Source organism: Schistocerca gregaria, chromosome 2 (genome assembly GCF_023897955.1).
Source record: "Schistocerca gregaria isolate iqSchGreg1 chromosome 2, iqSchGreg1.2, whole genome shotgun sequence".
In the NCBI taxonomy this organism is placed as follows: domain Eukaryota; kingdom Metazoa; phylum Arthropoda; class Insecta; order Orthoptera; family Acrididae; genus Schistocerca; species Schistocerca gregaria.
The window spans coordinates 268,003,841-268,027,737 of NC_064921.1; the positions used below are offsets into that span (position 1 = coordinate 268,003,841).

General features: G+C 44.7%; 1 protein-coding gene across 4 annotated transcripts in view; it reads right to left on the reverse strand.

The window, feature by feature from the left end:
* Window positions 1–23,897, reverse strand: part of LOC126336855 (uncharacterized) — a 420,763-nt gene that overhangs the window by 264,738 nt on the left and 132,128 nt on the right. For 2 of the 4 annotated variants that reach the window (XM_050000950.1, XM_050000948.1), the window contains exon 2: window positions 14,782–14,831. The exons of the other annotated variants lie outside the window; for them this stretch is intronic. The gene's annotated coding sequence lies outside the window, so the exon portion shown is untranslated. The remainder of the gene's footprint in view (window positions 1–14,781; window positions 14,832–23,897) is intronic. 4 annotated transcript variants of the gene reach the window in all.

A 23,897-nucleotide genomic window follows, 5' to 3' on the forward strand; every position in this document is an offset into this window, starting at 1 on the left:
TTAGCTGATTTGGAGAGATATGAGTATCGCAAATTTGGACAATATGATCTAAATTCTCAGCAACTGATTACTTTTAACTTTGTAACTCAACTTGTGTAGCTTCATTTGGTTAAATCTGGGGGCATCATCTTGCTAACTTTCATTTCGTGAGCTGGCCAGAGGAGCAGATCTTGTTGCGCTTTGCCCGCACAGTCTTCCTCATATTTTGGTACCTCGCCACCGTGTTAGTCATTTTGTAAATTGGTATGAGTTTGCGAGAACGTAGCTCTGTTAATTTTGTTATGATTTATGTCAATCATTATTGCAAATAAATAACTTAATCTCAGTATTGACTCAGATTAGAAGATCCCTAACTGCCCTGCGACGTTTCATGGTTATATGTCCCAAAAATAACTAATATAACCTATGCACACCTAATTCATTGTTCTAACGGTGGCGTTGGTTTCCTTGTACACAGTGGCCAAACTCAGCGGTCAGTTACATTGAGAGTTCAGAGAAAGAACGAGCAGTGCATGCTCTCGTCTTGTACGATGAAAGACTGCTTTTATAACGATCATTACACTTACCCTCTAGAGTCAGATCTGGGACACGCTGAACGCAATTTTCATGTTTTTTTAAGGAGCATTTGCTTATTACTAGTTCGGGAAAGAATCCTTACAGTTAGTAATCACACTTAAAATTTACTTCACCATCAGTAGTTTGTATGACAGTCTCTGTCAGTGCAAAGACATCGGCACTCCAAAGCATGTTATTGCATTGTTCACAAATTTTCATCTGTGGTTGTGACCTACATTCATATTCTCGATTGACGTTTGCGTTTTCCAAACAATCATTTTAAGTGAATAGTACTATTATTTCTTCCACAGACCCTCGGCCACTTTTCTTTATCATCCTAGCTATTACATCGTCTCTAAAGTACTACAAACCGACAGAATGAGTTCCAACATTCCTTCCTTCTGCTCGCTGTATTCTACTCATTCTACTGTGTATTTAAGGCAAAAATGTGACAATACTCTCAGATCTTGATATAAATTAAAACAATATTTTATTCAACAATCCTTGTTGTTGCTGCTGCTGATTAGAGTTTCAAGCAACTAAACACCTCTGGTTATCAATCTGTCATTCATTCCCTCCTCCACTCCCGGGGTGGAAGCTGTGTACCCCATCTGTATGCACGTAGAGTTAATCCTATGTGCAACTGTGTGAACATTTTCTAAATGCTTGCTTAACGTTTATTTGAGGCGATACGTGGGCACCAACCCTGTATTCAACTAGTGGTATGTGTGAAAACATCTAAAAACCATTTCTTCGTTGCTCGGCTCACCTGCCGTCGTTGAACCGTATTCGATCCGGGACAGGATGCGGTACGTGCGAAGCTATTCACATGAGTACTAAAAGAAATCAGCTAAATTTCGATTACGCGGTAAGTCACACAAATCTGAGGGCTGTAAATTCAACTAAATACTTAGGGATTACAATTACAAATAACCTAAATTGGAACGATCACATAGATGATATTTTGCGTACAGCAAACCAAAGACTGCGATTCATTGGCAGAACACTTAGAAGGTGCAACATGTCTACCAAAGAGACTGCTTACACTACGCTTGTCTGCGCTATTCTGGAGTTTTGCTGTGAGATGTGGGACTGACAGATGACATCGAAAAAGTACAAAGAACGGCAGCTCGTTTTGTATTATCGCGAAATAAGGCAGATAGTGTCACAGACATGATACGTGAATTGGAGTGGCAATCATTAAAACAAAGGCGTTTTTCGTTGCGACGGCATCTTCTCATGAAATTTCAATCACCAGTTTTCTCCTCCGATTGCGAAAACATTCTGTTGGCACCCAGCTGCATAGGGAGAAATGATCATCACGATAAAGTAAGAGAAATCAGGGCTCGCACGGAAAAATTTAAGTGCTCGTTTTTCCCGCGTGCCGTTCAAGAGTGGAACGGTAGAAAGACAGCATGAAGCATTGAACCCTCTGCCAGGCACTTTATTGTGAATAGCAGAGTAATCACGTAGTTGTGTCCCGGAAGCGACATGTCAGCGCCTTGGACAGAGTCGGAAACAGCAACACGATGCACATAACCTCAATAAAAATAGCTTTTCCTAGTATGTGTAGATCTGTTATTAGTGTAGTGAAAATCAGAAGAAGTAAATACTGGACACGCACGCTGTTCAGTAGTATAACTACGAAAAAAGTAATTTATTTTCTCGAAGCAATTACTTCTCTGCTAACTGTATTGAAAAAACCCGGATTTTTTTCTTTTTTTGTGGGGCATCGTCGAATATTCTGGCTTCAGCCTCTATAGTTTCATGAAGTTCCGAATCGTGGCAGCGCTATCGTAGCGTTTGAAATGGCACCTGCAAAGGAGGAGCATTCCGAGCACAGAGTTGTCATTGAGTTTCTTTTGGTAGAAAACTAGAGCATCGCAGATATTCATAGGCGCTTGCAGTATATCTACGGAGACGTGGCAGTGAACAAAAGCACGGAGAGTTGTTGGGCGAGACGTCTATCAACATCGGAAGATCGCGCTTGCTCGTCCGCCCTCCCGCGTTCCTGCCACTGACACACAGCTTGACTCCTTCAGTATTGGAACGTGAGGTCACTCTCATTTAAGGAGGTCAACGGATCACAATCAAACACCTCGCCGCACAACTGGACGTCTCTGTTCGTGGTGCTGACACACTCGTCCACCAGATGGGTCAGTTAAAGGTGTGTACTCGCTTGATTCCTCCCCTTCTAACTCAAGACGATAAAGAGCATCGGAGGAGCATCTATGACGGCATTGCTCGCGCATAACTAAGCTGATCGCGACAATTTTTTGTCGAACGTCATTACAGGCGATGAAATATGGGTTTCTCACTTCGAACAGGAAACAAAATGGCAATGTGGCGCCACACATCACCTCTACTTCGAAGGAACAGTACAAAGCTGCACCCTCAGGTGGTAAATAATGGAGGCGATTCTCTGGGACTCCGAAAGGATTATTCTGTTTGTTGTCCTCCCTCGTGGTGGAATGATAAACTCTTAAGTCTCTTGTGCTGCCTTCAGAAAATTGAAGAAATGACTTCAGCTTCTTCGTCACCACAAAAATGCAAACGAACTTCTCCTTCTCCGTGACACTTCAAGGCGTCACGGAAGTCTGCGCGTCCGAGAGAAGCTCACAAAACTTCCTTGGATTGTTCTTCCTTATCAGCCTTAAAGACCGGATCTCGCACCTTCCGGCTTCCATGTGTCTGGCCCAAATAAGGATGTACTTCGCGGGAACCAGTACGTGAATGACGGGAAGGTAATTGGTGTAGCAAGACGCTGGTTTCGATGTCGGCCAGTAGAGTGGTACCATGGGGGCATACAGGCCCTCCCAGTAAGGTGACGTAAGCTCGTCGTATTGAACACGTATTATGTTGAAAAACAGAGTTTTTTGCACAAGGTAGTGGAGAATAATATGGTGTATTGGAATCCTGAATAAAACCAACCTGCTTTCAGAAGAAAAAACAAGGAGTTGTATTACTTATTCAAAGCCTCTCGTAACATGTAAATGGCATAAAAGGGTAAAGGGGATCATCAGTAATGACAGATAATTACCCATGTAACTTCAGAAAATACAATTAGCTTGAACCTTGTTTAAACGCCACTGGACAAATTTTCGTATCCCTCTAATATAGCACACTAGCTCTTCAGAGCACTGTAGATGGTGTAGAACTGCTACCAGTAGGCCACATGTCTCGGCATCGCTGACTTAAGTCATGGCAGTGAAGTGGTGTGTGTGTATTTGTGTGTGTGTGTGTGTGTGTGTGTGTGTGTGTGTGTGTGTGTGTGTGTGTGTGCCAGCTGGTCGTATAGAATCATCGCAGCACGCAGCAAGACATGCCGACGTGGACACTTGTCAGAATTTCAGAAAGGAACTATCGTATAATTTCTTAGATTTCCTCGGCAATTCGTTGTGTTTTCTTAGACTCGGTTTTACTGCCGGTGGTCCGCCTCTTCCCAACACGAGATTTCGGCGTCGTATCTGGGCGTCTTCATCAGGTCGCTTTGCTGCCCGGGTCCCATATTTGTGCCCGGTGCCTGGTGTTCACTGTGCTGTCTCCAGAAGTTCCCTCTTCCCTCTGAGCTCACTGGGGCTGTCTTTCGGGGCGGTAGTTGCCGCCTGCTGATCCGTCTGAGTTCTGATCCTACTAATTACACCCCCGGTCGTCTGAGGTTCATTATCGTTTTTTTTTTTTTTTTTTTTTTTTTTTTTTTTTTTTTTTTGAGTGTTTCTGTAGTAGTTCCAGAATTGGATTCCACGCTGTACTGAACTGGTATCCTGCTTCCCTGTTCTTCAGTGTCTTCCCCACCTTGATTTTAGTAGAGTCATTGATGACGCTATACAAGAATCTGAGGGGCAGAGGAAGCAAAGAAAATAGTCTCCGGAAACACCTGATGAAGACAAGAGTTACGACGTCGAAATATCGTGTGGGGAAGACGCTGACACACATCTGTACACCCGATTCTACGAGAGGAACTATTGTATTTGGTCATTTCCATGACGACACTGTGACTGAAGTTACATGATTCGTTGGTGTTCCAACGGGCACTGGTCAACGACTTTACAAGGAATGGTATATCCCTTTGTCATGTAACTCTGTGTAAGAATAGTGGCCGTACAAGTATCCTAATCAACAGGGATCCAGGACGATTGTCAGGCCTCACTAATGATAGTCGATTTCTAACCAGGTAGGAACTGCTGCTGACAATGAATGCAGGTCCAACTCAAGTAATTTCTAAGAGAAAATTTGCAAGGGAACTGCATGCTATAGGCATTTAGAGTTGAGAACCTCACAGAAGGCCATTGCTTAGAGCGGTACTTAATGCAGCATGTGTTCAATAAGCCAAACATCACAGAAGCTGACTGGAGACATGTAGTGTGGTCCTGTTGTTGTTGTTGTTGCAGCTGCTGCTGCTGTTGCGGTCTTCAGTCCGAAGACTGACTTAATGCAATATCCACGTTACTCCACCCTGTGCGAGCCTCTTCATCTCCCAATAACTGCTGCAAAAAAACATACTTTTACACCTGCTGATTGTGTTCATCCACCGTTCTCCCTCAACAATTTCTCCTTACATTTCCCTCCAGTTCTAAATTGGTGATCCCTCTATGTCTCAGAATGTATTCTATCAGCCGATCCCTTCTTTTAGTCTTGTTGCGCTATAAATTTCTTTTCTCCCCATTCTATACAGTACCTCCTCATTGGTTACATCATGTCTCCATCTAATCTTCAGCACTCTTCTGTCGCACCACATTTCAAAAGCTTCTGCTCTGTTCTTACCTGGACGTTTCTCGTTCACATTTCACTTCCATACAATGTTACACTCCAGACAAAATCCATGAATCCATATTCGGTGTTAACAAATTTCTCTTATACAGAAACGCTCTTCATTCCATTGCCAGTCTGCATTTTATATCCTCTCTATTTCGGAAATTGTCAGTTATTTTACAGCTCAAATAGCAAAATTCATCTATTTGTTTTATTGTCTCGTTTCCTAATTTCATTCTCTCAGCATCACCTGATTTAATTCTGCTACATTTCATTATCCTTCTCTTGCTTTTCTAAATGTTCATCTTATATCCTCCTTTCAAGAGTGTCCAATCCACTCAACTGCTCTTCCTAGTCATTTTCTGTCTGCGACCGAATTACAATGAACTTCAATTCCTTCTTCAATAATAACTGGAGCGAGCAATTCCATGCACAGTTAAATCTTAAAATATCCATGCAGTAGCATGAATAATGAGGATAATGGGCAAGGGGCACCACTAGCCATATGGTAAATAATAACCAAAAGTCTTCTCGTTTAGGCCCATACATTTGTCTTCCGAGATTTTCTTCACTGCAGAAAATGATCTTTCTTACACTGCAAGAAGTGACAGACGCGCACTTAAGTAAAGTAATTTGGGTAAGTTTAAGAATAATTTCAGATCATTTGCACCTTCGCCACGAACAAAGTTGTTCTAGCTACTCTGTCGAGCAGAAGTCTTTTTATTCCAAAATCCCTGTCGGTAACAATCACGATGTCCCAAATAATTAGCACTCGTACACTCCTAACCGCTTCCTCCGACCAAAGACAGGCTGAAAGAAGAGTATAAAATGACCTTGGAGGTTGAATGGAGATTGGAGCATAACTGCGTATTAGTGGTTTACTAAAATATAGCCGGCCGCGGTGGTCTCGCGGTTCTAGGCGCGCAGTCAGGAACCGCGCGACTGCTACGGTCACAGGTTCGAATCCTGCCTCGGGCATGGATGTGTGTGATGTCCTTAGGTTTGTTAGGTTTAAGTAGTTCTAAGTTCTAGGGGACTGATGACCACAGCTGTTAAGTCCCATAGTGCTCAGAGCCATTTAAACCACTTTACTAAAATGTAGCAATATAATAAAAAAGCAATATAACGAGATTATATCTCCGCTAGGTAAAAACCCGTGTTCATTGTTGAATAAAATGGCTTATTATTATTGACGGAAATTTTCAGAATAAATTACAAAATAATCTTTTTAAGGTCCTCTTTAACAAATCTGATACTCTTCTATTCCCTTTTACAAAATCCTGGCTACCTCCTTGGTCATATACACTCATGTGACAAAGAAGTCTTCATTCTCGGTAGCACGCAATAAAGAAGTTTTTGGAATCCCCCTACAGAAATAGTGAGCCATGCTGCCTCTATAGCCGTCCATAATTGCGAAGGTATTGCCGGTGCAGGATTTTGTGCACGAATGGACCTCTCGATTATGTCCCATAAATGTTCGATGGGATACATATTGGTCGATCTGGGTGGCCAAATCATTCACTCAAACTCTTCACAAAGTTCTTCAAACCAGTTGCAAACAATTGTGGCATAGTGATTCGGCGCATTGTCGTCCATAAAAAATCAAGGTTGTTTGAGAACATTAAGTATATGAATGGCTCCAAGTGGTATCCGAACATAACCACGACCCAGTCCATTCAATGTAAACACAGTCAACACCATTATGGAACCACCACCAGCTTGTGCACAGTGCCTTGTTGGCAATGTGGGTCCGTAGCATTGTGGGATCTCGGCCACAATCGAACACTACCCTCATCTCTTGCTAAATGAAATCGGGACTCATCCGACAAGGCTACGGCTATCCAGTCGTCTAGAGCAACCGATATGGTCACAAGCTCAGGAGAGGCGTTGCTGGCGATATCCTGCTGACAGCAAAGGCACTCGTGTCGTTCGTCTGCTGCCATAGCCCAGTAACGCCATATTTCGCCGAACTGTCTCACATTGAGTTCTGCGATTATTTTACACAGTGCTGCCTCAGTTAGCACTGACAATTCTAAGCAAACTCCGCTGTTCACGGTCGTTAAGTGAAGGCTGTCGGTCAATGAGTTTTTCGTGGTGAGAAGTAATGTCTGAAATTTCGTATTCTCGGCACACTCTTGGCACTGCGAATCTCGGAAAATTGAATTCCCTATATCCGAAGTGGAATGTCCTATGCGTCTGGCTCCAGTTACCATTGAGCACTGGATCTCTTAATTCCCGTTATGCGGCCATAAACACGTCGGGAACCTTTTGACATGAATAAGCTGAGTACAAATGACGACTGCGCCCTTGCACTGCCCTTTTGTACAAGTGGTAGTATTGCCATCTGGCTATGTATATATCGCTATCCAGTGACTTTTGTCAGGGTATATGGGACTGTGTGTCTGGTCAATTTCGTAGAGTTACACCTGTTTTAGTCGCTGCAATCAGCTTCAAGGCTGTAACTCTCCGTAATTGTAGCGGGTACCAGAATAGTATTCAGAAATGAATAGTTTCTCCTTGTGAGGATTTTATGGTACATCAAAGTCAGTTGAAGAATCTGTCTGAAGTTGCCACAAGTTTCTCTCAGCATGGCGTTAATAGTTATCTGATAACAATTACACGGCGCGTGATCACGTATTCACTTGGCCGCGGAGTTCTCGAGGCACGCTTGTAGCGCGGCAGATACAGAGCGAGATTAGCAGCACGCGACAGGAGTTCGCTCGCGCCACGCCAAACACGCGACAATCGCTTTCCAGCGGCCGCTAACGACTTCCGCGAGCCCGCAGCTTCGCGCCTTTCTTTTTCATTCGGCACCGCGTACTCGCACAACTTTTCGCGCCCTTTTGTTATCACTCTCACACTCACTCTCCTTTTTTTCCCCCCCGAGCGCGTACGCGTGGAGCTGCAGGGCTGAACTGTGTGACATTATCAAGAGAGTCAAAGGTCATAGTTGAACCCGTTAGAACGCTCGCCGACAGGTCAGCGTGATTACGAAACTCCATCACCGTGAAAAAGTTTCTCGCGTCTCTTTTTTAGAGTTCAGCGTCCGGAAAAAGATTCGAATGGTCCTTTCGCCCCTGCATAGCACCGAGTGCGAGTAGCAATTAAAGTTTTTGTATGTCACTAGCGTGCAGTGGAAGTACGGCAATTACTTCTCTCCCTCCCCCTCGCCCTCCCTCCCCCCCTCTCCCTCTCTCTCTCTCTTTCTGAGCTTTAAACAGCGATTTTTCAACTACGAACTATCAGCCCTCTGCTCTAGTTTGTCCGTGCAGCGTCCGACCAATTGCAAGTACGAAGTCAGCAAAAGTACTTCCAGCTACTTCAGTGTGACATCTCAGTATACTAATAGAATAAATAAATCCGCCTCATTTGCCAGTAATCGTGTCGCGCTGTGTTTGACCTGTGTATGTGAACCCCGCCCGTGACTGACTGGGCTGACCGCCACACATCTATGTTTCCGTAAGATGAAGCTTTAGGCAGTGAAACCGGTCGAGCAGTAAAGATGGAATTACAGGCAACTGAGGCGGATTTTTATTCTATTGTATGTTCTTCAGCTGCGGACGTTCACTTGATCAAATATTTTATCTCAGGATACCTAGTCACAGTTAATGCCTGTGAATATCGCTGTGGAGCAACATGTCTGAATCAAACGCTATGTGGATGCCTGCCGCTACTTGATTTTAATGAAAAACACGGATAGTTCTTTTCTGGAAAAAATCATCACGCGTGACGATACTGTCTGTTGTCGCCACGAACCTAACACAAATCGAGAAAGTTCAGAAATTCACGCGAAAGGTGCACGCTTAAATGACCGATATTCAAGCCACTATGAAGCGGGGGTTGAACAACATCCAAAAGAAGAATTGCCAGTTTCACATTATTGTAAGAACGATTTGCGCTTTGAGTTCGAGGGGGGCGGCAGGGGAGGGGGGGGGGGGGGAGACTAAGACGAACATCTGAAGCATTAAAACCACCATCTTAAATTTTCTCTAAATTTGTACTAATCCAGTCCCGAAACTTTTGGAACTGATGAGTATATCAGACTACGTTAACACTCCGATTAGTGATGAAATTGCAAGATCATTTCATTAAGACGGCTGGAAATGTGACAAAGCTTTTTACAATATTGCATCTATGTACTAAATTTTGCTTCCCTTGAACACCATCTAGTACAGTGGTTCCCAACATTTCTGAGAGCATTACCCCTGAGCGTAATCAGATATGAGGTAGTACAGCCCCCTCTCCCACCCCCACATCCCACTACCAACAACAACTTTAGCACCTAACTAAACTTTAGAAAGAAAAATAATTTTCTTTGAAGACTTTTATTTTTAACTGATGGTAGACAAGTAATTTAGGCTTTGTAGGTGTTTTACACAGTCAAATCACATTAATGTGAGCAATGCCTATGTTTGAGATCAAAGTGAAATGAACGCACACGCAAGCATGCTAACACACATGCAAGCGCGCGCGCTCAAGCGGCAGTGCTGGCATTTGAGGGTATGCAAAGCGTGTTGGGGACGCAGAAAACAGTGCAATCGTTCTCATAATAAAGAAAGAGAGCGATTTATCTGATGTACAAAAGGGCATGATCACTGGCAATCAGTACAAGGATGGGGTCACTGTGGCCAAGCGGTTCTAGGCGCTTCAGACCGGAATCGCGCTGTTGCTACGGTCGCAGGTTCGAATCCTGCCTCGGGCATGGACGTGTGTGATGTCCTTAGGTTAGTTAAATTTAAGTAGTTCTAAGTCTCGGGGATGATGACCTCAGATAAGTTCGATAGTGCCTAGAGGCATTTGAACCATCCAAGGGTGGAAATGTTTCCGAAACGGGTTGGTAAAATGGCGCTATCCAAAACCGGCGCCGAGGCAACTGTGGTGGACCAAGGGCCACAGATGACAGGAGTGAACAATGGCAATGGAAATGTGTGTGGGCGAACAGAAAGGCAACTGTTGAGCAGCTGACCGCCCATATGAACTAAAGGGCTACGACAACGTGTCCTCAACGACCGTGCAGCGAACGGTGCTTTGTAAGGGCCGCTGCAGCAGGCGCCTGCACGTGCTCCCATGCCGACTGGTGTCCATCGGCGAAGAAGGCCGCATTTTCGACACTAATGCCACAACTGGACGTCCACTGATTGGCGACAGGCGGCCTTTTCAAATTACACTACTGGCCATTAAAATTGTTACACCACGAAGATAATGTGCAACAGACGCGAAATTTAACCGACAGGAAGAAGATGCTACGATATGCAAATGATTAGCTTCTCAGTGCATTCACACAAGGTTGGCCCTGGTGGCGACACCTACAACGTGCTGACAAGAGGAAAGTTTCCAACCAATTTCTCATACACAAAAGGCAGTTGACGGCCATTGCCTGGTGAAACGTTGTTGGGATGCCTCGTGTAAGGAGGAGAAATGCGCACCATCACGTTTCCGACTTTGATAAAGGTCGGATTGTAGACTATCGCGATTGCGGTTTATCGTATCGCGTCATTGCTGATCGCGTTCGTCGAGATCCAATGACTGTTAGCAGAATATGGAATCGGTGGGTTCAGGAGGGTAATACGGAACCCCATGCTGGATGCCAACGGCCTCGTATCACTAGCAGTCGAGATGACAGGGATCTTATCCGCATGACTGTAACGGATCGTGCAGCCACGTCTCGATCAAGTCAACAGATGGGGACGTTTGCAAGACAACGACCATCTGCACGAACAGTTCGACGACGTTTGCAGCAGCATGGACTATCAGCTCGGAGACCGTGGCTGCGGTTACCCTTCACGCTGCATCACAGACAGGAGCGCCTGCGATGGTGTACTCGACGACGAACCTGGGTGCACCAATGGCAAAACGTTATTTTTTCAGATGAATCCCGGTTCTGTTTACAGCATCATGATGCTCACATCCGTGTTTGGCGACATCGCGGTGAATGGACATTGGAAGCGTATATTCGTCATCGCCATATTGGCGTATCACCCGGCGTGATGGAATGGGGTGCCATTGGTTACACGTCTCGGTCACCTCTTGTTCGCATTGACGCCACTTTGAACAGTGGACGTTCATTTCAGATGTGTTAAGACCCGTGGATCTACCTTTCATTCGATCCCTACGAAACCCTACATTTCAGCTGGATAATGCAAGACTGCATGTTCCACAAGCCACCCAACGGTGTGTGGCGGAGGCCACTTTACGTGCCACTGTCATTACCTCTCTTTCCTGTTCCAGTCTCGTATGGTTCGCGGGAAGAACGACTGTCTGAAAGCCTCTGTGCGTCCTCTAATCTCTCTAATTTTACATTCGTGATCTCCTCGGGAGATATAAGTAGGGGGAAGCAATATATTCAATACCTAATCCAGATACGCACCCTCTCGAAACCTGGACAGCAAGCTACACCGCGATGCAGAGCGCCTCTCATGCAGAGTTTGCCACTTGAGTTTGTTAAACATCTCCGTAACGCTATCACGGTTACCAAATAACCCTGTGACGAAACGCGCCGCTCTTCTTTGGATCTTCTCTATCTCCTCCGTCAACCCGATCTGGTACGGATCCCACACTATACTCAAGTATAGGTCGAACGAGTCTTTTGTAAGCCACCTCCTTTGTTGATGGACTACATTTTCTAAGGACTCTCCCAATGAATCGCAACCTGGTACCCGCCTTACCAACAATTAATTTTATATGATCATTCCACTTCAAATCGTTCCGCACGCATACTCCCAGATATTTTACAGAAGTAAATGCTACCAGTGTTTGTTCCGCTGTCATATAATCATACAATAAATGATACTTCTTTCTATGTATTCGCAATACATTACATTTGTATATGCTAAGGGTCAGTTGCCACTCCTTGCACCAATTGCCTATCCGCTGCATATCTTCCTGCATTTCGCTACAATTTTCTAATGCTGCAACTTCTCTGTGTACTACAGCATCATCCGCGAAAAGCCGCATGGAACTTCCGACACTATATACTAGGTCATTTATATATATTGTGAAAAGCAATGGTCCCATAACACTCCCCTGTGGCACACCACAGGTTACTTTAACGTCTGTAGACGTCTCTCCATTGCTAACAACGTGCTGTGTTCTGTTTGCTAAAAACTCTTCAATCCTGCCACACAGCTGGTCTGATATTCCGTAGGCTCTTACTTTGCTTATCAGGCGACAGTGCGGAACTGTATCGAACGCCTTCCGGAAGTCAAGAAAAATAGCATCTACCTGGGATCCTGTATCTAATATTTTCTGGGTCTCATGAACAAATAAAGCGAGTTGGGTCTCACACGATCGCTGTTTCCGGAATCCATGTTGATTCCAACAGAGTAGATTCTGTACGGGCCTTTCTGGATACAGAAAATGTTCGGCTGCTGCCCTGGTCAGCACATTCTCCAGATCTCTCACCAACTGAAAACGTCTGGTCAATGGTGGTCGAACAACTTGCTCCTCACAATACGCCAGTCACTACTCTTGATGAACTCTGGTATCGTGCTGAGGCTGCATGCGCAGCTGTACCTGTACACCCCATCCAAGTTCTGTTTGACTCAATGCCCAGCCGTATCAAGGCCGTTATTACGGCCAGATGTGGTTGTTCTGGGTATTGATTTCTCAGGATCTATGCACCCAAATTGCGTGGAAATGTAATCACATGTCAATTCTAGTATAATATATTTGTCCGATGAATACCCGTTTATCATCTGCATTTCTTCTTGGTGTAGCAATTTTGTTGGCCAGTAGTGTAACTACGTTTAATGCACCATTGGACAGGTAGCCGTTGGCGTATACGGCATGAAACGTTTGAAAGCAAACACCCTGCAACAACCGTCGGAGAAGCTCAGGCTGGAGGAGGTCGCGTTACGATCTGAGCAGTGTTTCTGCAGCGTTCCATGGGTGATGTCTTTATTCTGGGAGGCACAATGGATCAAGTAAGCATCAGTCCTCGGCGACCATGTCCATTCCTACATGCAGTTTGTTTTTCCTCGACTCCATGGCATCTACCAGCAGTACAATGCAACGTGTCACTTAGCTCGCAGTCCTTTCCTGCCTGCCGGACTCCCCGGCTCACAGCCAGCCGAGAATCCGTCGACGACGTCGATCGGGCTGATCGCGCCATGGATCCTGGACCGAGAAACGCACAGTAGCGAAGCTGATTATGGTGCTGGAGTCGTCATGGATCCACATCCCTACCGCTATCTCCCAGAACCTCAACAACTATTTTCCTTCGCCTCTCGCAGCAGTCCGCGCTGCAAAACGTGATTATACAGGCTTTTGAATAGGCTGTCACATTAACGCTGCTAGACAGTGTATTAAAACACGAAATAATGACCCAGTGACGCAACTGGCTCTCCTTATTTCTACTAATCTTTTTTTTTTTATAGAAAGATGAAATAATTTTGATGCAGTTCTGATTCAGTGCATCTCGAGTGCTGCCTACAACTCCTTCTCAGAAAAAAAAAGCTAGCTGTTCATGGTTGGTAGTTTGGTTTGTGGGGGTTGAAGGGAGCAGACTGCGAAGGCCATCGGTCCCTAGCTGTTCATATTGAGGTTAGACACTTGTTACAAAACATGTTTCCCCTCGTCCACCCTTCTTGTTAGCGACACTTGCTTCAATCATACCTTTCACGCCTATTTAAAATGAAAGTACAACTAAGTTACAATGCGAGCACTTGATTGCTGAACAGCTGACTTCAGAACTAGCAGAAATCTGAAGACTTCAGGCTGTTATTGCTTTGTTGCTGATCGCTTCCACAAATAATAATAATAACAGTTACAATAATAACACTGTGCAGGCCCTGCAGCGATGTAGTAGTCATTACATAATTACTCATGTGTTGCGCTGTCAGTTACTTTATTTACTGTTGCTGAGTCAATAATGAAGCAATTGTGGGTCTATTGTGGGAACTACCTACAACTTCGAGAATTCAGTTTCATGAGATGTTTAATTATGTGTGATGTTCATATCTCAAATTTACTTTTATTGATATATGGTACAAAGTACTAAGTATGTGTGTAGTGGACAGACAACTTGAGGAAGATGTTTTTCACACATCTGCTACACAAGCCATAAGCTCCAACACATTGTGTCACGCATTAATGCTAGTATTTGAAAGAAAAAAAAAGATTGTTAGTAACTCTTGTAAGCAGAGTCTTAAGAAATAGTAAGAATAGTAACGATATTTTGAAACGAATTTAGTTTCGTGACCGAAACACAACTGAACGCTTTCATTTTCATCCATCAGAAAATTTTACTCCTCAGGGCATAATTACCTCCAGGTTGGGAAACATTGATTTAGTACAATGTACTCCGTTTTATCATTCAAAATTGTTTTTCTCCACTCAGGTATTTGAAGATATTCATAAAATATTCGGTTGGCTAGAAAAATTCTGAACGTCATTGTATGACTATAAACTGAATTAACATAAGCAGATTCACACTTACATTAAGCAAAAGAGTTTCACTACACAGGCGCTACTTACTGTTCTTCGATGAAAAAACAGGAAACTCTGGGGTAGTCGCTCACACCGACCTGAAACGTGAAACTTCTGTCAGCAAAACAGTGCATTTAAAGAGCAAATCTAAAAGTTTTGTCGGTTTTACGCGACTTGGAAGCAATATTAATTTCACTTATTATTTGGTTTCTAAGCGCTGCCAGACAAAATTACAGGATTTCACATCAGCCAATTATGCTAATAGCTGTACTTTATAAATACTCAAACATGTTTCAGCCGTCTGTGCCATCAACCGCGGGTACTTTTATTCAGTTCCGTAAAATGAGAACATGTTTAAAGCACAAATTATTCTAACAAATCTGGGATAAATACAAATTGTCTGTTGTGGTTATTATCAAAATTTTTCTATATTTTGGTGTTCTACTGTACCCTCTTTACATTAATGGATACCGGGAATTTGTCATCTGAAATTAACAGATGTTACTGTGAGAGAGGTTGTGAGAAAATATTTCGCATTTATATTTTGCGATTACTTACAGTTAATTTCTCATCTGCAGTCTCATGTGTTGTGGAAACCCATACAATAAGTAATTTCACTCCCAGGTTACAGTGTTTCACTGCACAAAACACAGCGTTTGCGTTACTGCAGTGCGACAAGTCCCTGTTGATGTTCACTTAGTTTCATATCAGTTGGGCGCCAAGTTTGAACTTTGTTTACTTTTTCTCTCCTCCTGTATGTGTGTGTGTGTGTGTGTGTGTGTGTGTGTGTGTGTGTGTGTGTGTTTGTGTTTGTGTGTGTGTGTGTGTGTGTGTGTGTGGAGGGGGGGGGGGACTTCTTTTTATCTGTCTGTGTATCTGTATAGCTCTTTTAATGTGCTAAATAATGTGCCATTGCATAGTGTAGTGTACTCCTTTATAACCTGTATAAAAAAGCTTCCAAAATAGAAATTTTATTGCCCATATCTCAGTTGTTATGTATCCTTATTACTAGTTTCAGCAAAGTTCAGATGTGAAGATGGCAAAATAAATTTGCTGAAAGTAGTAATCGGGATATTTATCAAACGCAGTATGGACAGTAAAAGTTCTATTTTGGAAGTTTTTTACACTGGTATAGAGCCCGTTCTCCTGCAGACAATGTCAGTTAATTACCTTATAATCTGTTTCCTTTTGCCGATGGCTCATGTTTACGTACATTTTTTCTGTTCTAAGTTTTTAGTATAGCAGTGGCTGGATTTTAGAATTTTTAAATTTGTTTCTATTTTAGGTGATGGGTTTGGGCTATTAAATGGTCATCATATGTGCTAATGGAACTGTTACTTCTAGAACTCTGATTTGTTCTGAATATCTTGTTTCAATGTTACTGCACATTTGGCCTATGTATACTGACAAGAGTGGTATGTGTGTTCACATATGCCTGATCTGCTGACTTTTATCTGTGAGTGTTTCGTTTTGAAATTACTTGCCCACATATTATTGAACTTCATTGAGGAGATAAGCCAATAGACGAACTGTTTGAAGAGCAGAGTGGAAACCACATCAGACACCATAATCGATATACAAAATGTGCACAACGCGTTCAGTGTTTTGAAATTACACTTGTTTCTTGCTTGTTAATGATTTCTTGACTTGCAGCACTCGTAGAACTCCTTCCAGTGCACTTGCTGCAAAGCTGTTCTACTTAATGTTTCGGGTACTGGCAATAGTTATTAGCAAACTGTAACTGAATTTTACCATTTTGAAAAGCTATCTATTTTCCAAAAAAAAAAAGAATGTCACTAAGTTATTGCCGAGACCAAGAATAGGATTTGGACCTTTTGCTTTTGCAAGCTAATCGAGGTCCAACTAGGTTTAAAAAAATTCTTCAGTTGCTCATTCAGTTAATATTACACCCATTCTGCCAATTGATTCTTAGGAATTTGTTCTTTAAATAGCACTTTGTCATCATTACCAACCTCAGTAAGTGCTTTATTGGCTCCCAGAACCTCTCTTGCTATCATGTAACGAACTCCTGTAAGATTTATTGTTACTCAAGCCCGTGAAAGTTAGTGTTTCGCAACTAACGCCATACAGAAGTACTCGTTCTTGAAGTACTCAGCACGCCAGTATATCACGAAAAGTCCTACTCATGATGGCTTCCTTAATTTTCAGTGCCTGGTAAGCTGTCACTGGCTTGACAAGAACTGCTTACGCAGGATAATCACAGATAAGACTATGTTTTCACTAAGCATGGCTGCTTCCGCTGACGCAGTCCTCTTGACTCTGACGTCGTGCAGACACCAGATTCGCTGCCTACTCTTAACAACCTCGTGCCAATTTTAATTTATTTTAAACCTTTCCTGTGGTCTTACGCGCACTAACTCATTTCGTCCCAACTTTGTTACTACTTTTCCAGCGAGATTCAAGGCACAGTGAATAAGATAATTATATGATCACGTTTAAATTTCAAACTACATTGGAGGGAACGCTTTAGCCAATTAATGTTGTACCCGTCCTGTAGCCGCTGGCAAGTGTTTCCACGACCGTAAAAGTGCATGAAAACGTCGCCAAAATTTCTGGACACTAGTGGTACGGGATTCCACCTCACTGCTCCTTTATTCAATTACACCATTCCCAGCCATAGAAAGATGGTACCATAGAGATCAGAACATATGCGCAGTTAATACACCGTTTTCATATAAACATGATTATAAAACAAGTATGGGCTTTGAATATATGCGTATCTTGATGATACAATAGGAGTGGAGTAATTGCTGCATGGGGCAACTACCATTTCACCAACTTTTGTAGTAAGCGACTTTACTGTGGTTTGAAGAGTCTGCGGATGAACAGCAGAAAATGGCAGGTATGTTTCCCGGAGGCCGGCCGCGGCGACCGAGTGGTTCTAGGCGCTACAGTCTGGAACCGCGCGACCGCTACGGTCGCAGGTTCGAATCCTGCATCGGGCGTGGATGTGTGTGGTGTCCTTAGTTTAGTTAGGTTTAAGTAGTTCTAAGTTTTAGGGGACTGATGACCTCAGAAGTTAAGTCCCATAGTGTTCAGAGCAATTAGAACCATTTGTATCCCGGAATGAATATGAATCATGATTGGTGCAACTCAGTACAAATATAGATTTCAACTTCCTTCCCCCCTGAGATTTTCGAAACTAGCTTCTACACTGGCCAGCCACATTACGGTGACCACCTGCCAGAAGTCTGAATAACCACCTTCTGCAACGCGGTCTGCTCCGAGACGTGCAGGGAGAGATTCAATAAGGTTCTGGAAGGTACCGATAGGGATGTGTAGCGATAGCGATTCCAGTGCAGTGGGCTGCTGCGCTACGTTTCTCGGTTGATGACTGGCGATCTGGGGGTACTCCCACAGATTCTCGATTGGGTTTAAATCCGAGATGTGTGACATATTGCAGTATTCTGCTGGTAGATGCTATCCTGCTCAGAAAAAACAAACTTCATATAAATGTCGACATGGTCCCCAAACATAAATGTATACCCTCCATTCACGCCGATGGTCATCTGTCCGATGGAATACAAAGCGTGATTCATCTGTAAAGGCCACATGTCGCCACTCAGTAGATGTGCAGTTACGATACTGGCATGGAAATTGGAGCCTTCGTCGACGATGAAGCCAGGACGAGTGCGTGAAACAGGCGCCTACTGCGGTGGCCCGTACGGATCAGCGTTCGCTGAATGGTTATTGAGAAAACACTGTTGTTTGCCCCTTGGTTCAGCTGGGTGGTCATTCGCTCAAAAGTTGCGTATCTAGTCGTCTGTACACATCTCCGCAACCGTCTGATCCATGGTGCATCGCCGTTGCCTCGGCGCCGGTGTTGGATAGTGCCATTTTGATATGCAGCAGTCTAAACACTCTTTACGAACTTAGTTGTTTCGGAACTTTTTCCATCCTTCGCCCGAAAGCCGATGATCATGACCTTTCTGAGACGCTTTATATACCTGAGCCGTGTATCGACTCGTGCTACACCTTTTGTTTAGATTGCATTGGTTTTCCTTTTCTTCCCCTGACATGTTTGTTTGATATGTTGTCTGTCATTAAGTGGCTGCTTGGTTGTCTTTTCCCTCTGCTATCGATATCTGCGTCTTTGCTTCCGGGAAACTGCTATGGAGGAAGTGAGATCTCTGACCGGTTGTAACCTCGTGTGGTGGCGCGCAAGTACGGGCGTTGCGCGCAGGGAGTGTGGTGGACGCGGGAGGGCAGTGTGGCTCTCCAGCGCCAAGCAGGCGTGGTCGGTTGTACCGAGTCGCCACGTGATGTATGTCGGTTGTTTGTAACGAGCGGGTCGAGTTGACGGAAGAACTCCCCGCGTGTTGGTTGTATACAGAATCGCCTCACGAGTAGTTGCTGCTCGTTTCGCCTTGGTAGGACGTTAACAGGCTTCTTTAAATCCTCTGTTTCAACACTGGAGTTTAAAAGGAGACACCTTACATGAAGGAGCGGTCACTACTCGTCAGCGTTGCAGAGAAGACGTGAACTCCGGTGACAGAGCGTGTTGTCGCGTGACCGTGGCGTGTTGGGTACGCTGGCGACGCGTGCGCGGTCGGATGTGTGGATCCTTGCCATCGGAGGTCGTGTACTGCCTGTTCGAGCATAATTGCGAGTTAAGTTCGTGGAAGGTTTAATCATTAAATAATAATTTTGTGTAACCAGCGTCTCTTCTGCCTTGTGGCCTCCGGCGACCAGGTTTCCTGTCTCTACCACCGGGTGTAATTGAAGACAATGATCTTTCCTCCTCCTCTCGTTACTGTCCGATGAGACGTGTAGTTTTGGCAGTTTAATTGTTTCGCTATTCTGTCGTGGGTTATGAGTAAATTCATGCTTCTTGTTGGTTGATCATGTGGTCGCTCATTCAGGACTGTGTGGTGTAATGTTTCCTTACACGAGGCTAGCTCTAATCCTGTCAGCAAGTTAAGCCATCTGATAAAAAGTCTTCGCGGTCTAAAAGTCGGTGCAGTGACCAGCCTGAGAGTGGCAGTTGTGTTCACGGGCGTGTTTAAATTGGTCAGTATTCTGTCTAGCCTGAGCATCCGTGAGTGGGTGATTTGCGGCCGCCTTACACGGGTCCGTCATATCTGTTATGTTCTAATGATATTCCAGGACACTTTTGTTTACAAATTTTTAAATTCCTTCAAGTTTGTAAATTCCTTTTATTGCCAATAATCGTGTGTTTGCTGATACCTGTTTAATTTTTTTAATGGCGTTGTTGGTAGCTTCACTACCTCACCGAAGTTTATTAACAAAGTTCTGTATTTACTTTAGTAGCCTGTTTACTAATTTCTTTAAAAAAATTTTAAATTGTTGTATTGCTATAAATTACTTTGATTGGCGTTAGCGGCGTGTTTTAAAAGGTAGTTTATTGCCGTACTGCTAGCTTCTGTGTTTTCTTTGTTTTAATTTTTTTAATTGTTGTATTGCTATAAATTAATTGATTGCCGTTAGCGGCGTGTTTAAAAGGCTGTTTATTGCCGTACTGCTAGTTTCTGTAAGATACGAATAAAACATTTGTGAAAATCTCAACTCGACAGTAAACTACTAGAAATTTGGCCCCGTTTCCCAACTTGTAACCATTACCACTGTGTGTGTCAATACCCACCACTGCTAGAGCAGGCACCTGCGGTGTGTGAGTGGTTATTGCACCTTGACGCTGAACATAGGTAGTGCTCACGTTAAAGTGTCTGGATTGTGTAATTACTGTCTGTGTGATGGCATTGTACTGACCTTACTGAGTTGTGCACGGCTCGCGTTTATCCCATTTATTGTTTGTTATCTTCTATTACGGTACTGCCTCCTCGTTTTCTAATTCAATTTACTGGCGTCACCAACTTGCTACCTTACTTGCCCGTTAGCGGCAGCAGCGGCAGCGCGTATCGATAAGTGCACTGTCGTACCATCTCTGGAGCGACAGATAGTATTTCCGGGTCGTCGTGTGTCTGGCAGTCAGTTCGGCAAAGACCAGCAGTGATGATGATGGCGTGTGACGAGGGCCTCCCGTCGGGAAGACCGCTCGCCTGGTGCAAGTCTTTCGATTTAACGCCACCTCGGCGACTTGCGCGTCGATGGGGATTAAATGATGATGATTAGGACAACACAGCACCCAGTCCCTGAGCGGAGAAAATCTCCGACCCAGCCGGGAATCGAACCCGGGCCCTTAGGAGTGACAGTCCGTCACGCTGACCACTCAGCTACCGGGAGCGGACGGACCAGCAGTGCAGCAGCAGCAGCAGTGAAGTCGGGGACAGATGGCCGGTGAGGTGCCGACAGCCAGTGCTCGCCGACCGCTGGCAACACACATGAAGTGTCTGATGAAGGGAGACTGGAGCGGAACGACCGTTGGTCCGTCGTTCGGTTGGTCGTCTCATCGGTCGACGTATACTTGGCCCTTTCACCGTTTCCGGGCCTGGGCAGTTGGTCGGTTGGCGTGGGACAGCGAGGAAATATCCGCGGCGCACAGTTTAGCCGGGTCCGCTGGCGGCATCTATGCAGTGTCTCTGAGTGTGTGCTGCTGTTCCCATTGCTACGAGGTTCGTGGCTCACCGATCCTGGACATGGAAGTTCAGTTTTGACTTAATCTACCAGCAAGTCACGACTGTTCACATTGTGTCGTTTGGAGATCGTTGTCGGCTGTTGGGATATTCCCGCGAGCAGCAACGTGTGTTTTCAAGTTGGCAAATTTTAGCCATCCTCCGGTGGAGTTAAACTGTACTTGTTTATTTGAACTGAAGTGCACCAGTGGAATCTTCTGCCTTGTGGCCGTTAACGTTCCAGTTACTTGCCGTGGCTGTTGACGTAAACTCAGGCAGCGTATTTTCCTCATCGTGTTGTCGCTGTACAGCACGGTGTGTAGTTTGACAGCTCAATGTATAATTGGTTGTGAGCGCCAATACCTTCTACATTGTTCCATTGAACTCCCTGTTGTGTGCCGGTCGGGTGAAGCAGAGGTTACGTTGTCGGTGAGTCCGCTGACTGCCGGTTGGGTTGTCGTCCGATCGTGAATAGTTGGGCCGACTGCCTGTCTCACATAAGCGAGCGTTAGTGTTTGAATTCCAGGCCTACCTTCGGAAACTTCTAAGCGCCCTTGGGTGTACTGCCTTTTCTTGTTTATTCTTGTTGTTTCTACTTGTATTGTTCCCAGCCAATTTTTTTATATTAAGTCTGTGTTGCCCTTAAGGCGTCAGATGGTTTGGGCCTTTAGCCTAATTTAACAACTGTTTTACGTAAAGCCTCTGGAATTTTAAAAATTAATGTTATTGAATCGTAAGTGTTGGGCCTTCAGCCGATTTTGAATTTAAGTTGTTTGCTCTTATTGTATCAGATTTTTGGGCCTTCAGCCTAATTAACGAACTGTTTTAAGATAAGGCTTTGCATTTTAAATTTCGGATTTTGGTTTTAAGTTATTGGCTTTCGGCCATTTTTAATGAAAGTACGCTAATTAAGTTCCAAAACTAAAGCTGTGGTTTTTTTCTTGGCTCTTGTAATGTTTGATCAAATAAAAGGTTGTATGTTCGAGTGTAACTGACAGCCGCTTATTTGGCCCCTTTCCACAACTTAAACGATCTGTCCTGTCCTGAGGTTTTAGCAGGGCGTCTCACTTATAGCAGACTGTAAGATGCAAACCGATAAAATGGAATGCTCAACACGCACATACATTAGTTACAAAATACTTATTCCCGAACAGTGGTTCATTACCTCTACATAGTTGGCGATAGTCCACAATCTGCATAGTTTTGACTGTAAATGTTAGAAGCTGTTATACCTGCTATTTCACGGCCTACGCGTTCGCAACATTTCTGTGCCGACAAATACTCGCGTGTTCCGTTCCCGGTGGTAGAGACTTGTCGGACGATTTATACGAGAAGAGCTAGCCTTTCCTCCAGATGTGGTTGCCCGCGCGACACCCGGTAGGTACACTGCAACAGACAGTGACGCCTCCTGCCAATGACAGCTCGCTTGCTGCTGACGAAAGTGAAGCGGCCCCCTTGTCGGTCAGACGGGAAGCCTGAAATATGGACACCGCCGCCGAGGGATTACGAGCGCCGGCTGCGGCTACGACGCGATTTATGGGCCTGGGCGGCGTCGCTTGCGGGGGCGGCGGCTGCCGCGCCGTGCGTGGGCGTATCGAATATTCGCACGGCCCGCCGCTGGCCCGCCTTAAAGAGACGCTGTCGCTGCCACCGGACGAGGGGGCACGCGGTTACTCGTGCCGTAAGAGCTTCCGCCCCGCCACTAACCAGGACCGTTCTCGTGCTCGCGCTAAAGGTCATACACACACACACACACACACACACACATGCGCGGGCACACAAACACACGCTAAATTTTTACTTTTAGCTGGGACTATTGACAATACTTCCCCGGAATAACACCTGAAACGTTGGGGAGATAGATTGAAGAGCGGGAGGTGAAGGGTGCTGGTTGTTTTACAGGACACCTTTCAAATCAGCATTTGTTAATAACAGCTAAATCTGATCTTCAGGCGTCAGCGATTGAACGATTTAATCCTGGCTGATCACAACAGTTTGATCTCAAAATGTATTTCACCGCATTTGGCTGTAAGACTACCGATCATTGATATTATAAATACACTCATTCTCATAAAATAAGGATAATTGCAGAATGTGGTGCCACACAACGTGCCACTACGCGAAATTGGCGCTAATAACATAGGCACATAGGAACCACACACGACACAGATCTGTAAGTTCACGGTATTGGTGATAAGTTGAGAAAGCCGTCCCGAAACACATGTTTACAAAACGCCACTGTTTCCTGCACATGTACCCCGACATGAGTATGGGATATGATCACCATGCACACGTACACAGTCCACACAACGGGTTGGCATACTCTGGATCAGGTGGTCGAGCAGCTGTTGGGGTATAGCCTCCCATTCTTGCACCAGTGCTTATCGGGGCTCCTGAAGTGTCGTAGGGGTTTGAAGACGTGGAGCGATACGTCGACCGAGAGCATGCCAGACTTGCTCCATGGGGTTTAGGTCTGGATAACAGGCAGGCCACTCCACTTGCCTGATATCTTCTGTTTCAAGGTACTCCTTCACGACAGCAGCTCGGTGGGGCCGTGCGTTATCATCCATGAGGAGGAAGCTGGGACTCACTGCACCCCTGAGAAGGCAGACA